Here is a 2014-nt window from a genome sequence, read left to right on the forward strand (position 1 = left end):
CTTATCAAATGGCCGACATTTGTTGTTTCAGAATTTTCTATAATTTCTTCGTGTAAATTATAGCATTCTACAAAGTTCGAAGGATCATAGATATTTACTTTTAAGGGTTGTTCGATAAAAAGTGATTGATCCTTGTTAGAATAATTTATTAATTCAACCGTACTATACCAATTGTTCGCATTATAAAGCCCACCTGCAATATAAAGGTTCGGCTTTATCTCAATTGCGTTAATATATACATTGCCGGCTTCCTGGCTTACTGGAAGTCTGGCCAATATTTTTGAATACGCTGGTATAGCTATTTGCCCTGACGATGGGTTCGGCTTGAGGTTAATGCTATTTACAGCATTTTTAGTTGACATAATTTTATTTTTGAGGTCGATTTTAGCATCTAGTTGGGTTAGTATGTCTATTCCTAATAGTCCATCAAAGTAATTATGGAACTTAAATAATAAAAACTTGGTTTGACCAGCTTGATTAAATTCAGAGAATATGGGAAGAATTGTATATGCTTTTAATTTGTATTTACTGAGAACTGTAGTTATTGTTACAGGATTGCATTCGTACTGTTTGTCGTTTGGAATAAATTCAGGATTTATAAATTACATTGATGCACCTGTATCTAAAAGAAATTTTAGTGGTCTGCCAAAGGGTGAACTTATAATTATGAATGGGAGAGTGAATGGCAGTTCCTTTGGGTTTATATATCCCGTCGGTTCTTGGAGGCTGGTTTGAAAAAATTTTGGTTATCCTGGGTTTTTATTATGTTGTTGGTATCATTTTCAAAGTGGTGGTCTAGGCTTTCCGTTTCGTTGAAATGAAAGTTACTGTTGTTGGGATTCCTCACCATTGAATTCTGGCTTGATTTGATAGCTGGAAATCGTTCTGCTTGTTGATTCCTGTTATTACTCTGGGCGTGTTGGTGTGGCCTTCTATCGTATGAGGTCCATGTTGTTGGATTCTGAGTTCTGTATTGGTTGTTGGCTATGGGTCTCGGGTTTTGATATCGTTGCAGAGTATTTGAGTAAGGTTGTTGTCTATTTGGGTAATTATAAGTTCTATTATAGGGTCTATTATAGTGTTGTGGTCTATATGAGGTTTCACTCCGTTGGTATGAAATGTTTTGTTCTTTAATGCAGTATGCAAATGCTGTTGCAATGGTGTCAGGTTGCATTGCTCTAATTCTAGAACCTAGTGATTCTTTTAACCCGCCAAGAAATGTGTTTAAGCACATTTCGGAAAATAACTTTTTCTTCGCTATTATAACATTTTGGTCTACTTCATGAATTAACATGGTGTTACAGAGGGAAGATTGAACCTCAATCATTTCACTGTAAAAATTTTCAACCGTTTTGTTATATTGCTTTAAAGAATGGAGATCCTTTATTAGTGATGTCTCCGTACGCTTGTCTGAGTAATGGATAATGAGATTGTTTTTAATTTCATCCCAGTTTAAAGAAGTGCCATACATATTTAAAACTTCATTTGCCTGTCCTTGAATTTTATTACGAATAGCCCTAAGTAGAATTTGTCCGTAAGGTGTTCCGTCAATACCTCTCAAATGTAGTAATATTTCTTCTACGTTATTAATAAATTCATATAGTAGTTTTGGATTTCCGTCATATTTAGGAAGGTCTTTAATTGCGTCAGGAATTCTTAATGAATTGAAAATGTCGGATTGCAAACTTAGGGTGGTGGTGGGAGAACTGTGTTGTTCGGAAGTCATGGTTTCTGTGTTGTCACTGGTTTTGTCTGTTTCAGAAATAGGTGTAAGATTGTGGGATAGACGCCTCAATGAGTATGGTACTAACGAATTTCTCGTTTTCGGCATTAGTTTAATTTACTTTGCCGTATCTTATTTATTTTCAAGAAGGTTTTCCTACTCTATATAGATTGTTTCGCTTATTTATATAAAATAAGTTCTTATATATTTTGTTTAATCTAAAATCGTGTATAAAATCAGTTTTTTTTTTTCGAACCCAAGAATTCAGTAAAATTCAGTATAAATCAACAT

The sequence above is a fragment of the Teleopsis dalmanni genome, chromosome 2, assembly GCF_002237135.1.
Source record: "Teleopsis dalmanni isolate 2A chromosome 2, ASM223713v2, whole genome shotgun sequence".
Lineage (NCBI taxonomy): Eukaryota > Metazoa > Arthropoda > Insecta > Diptera > Diopsidae > Teleopsis > Teleopsis dalmanni.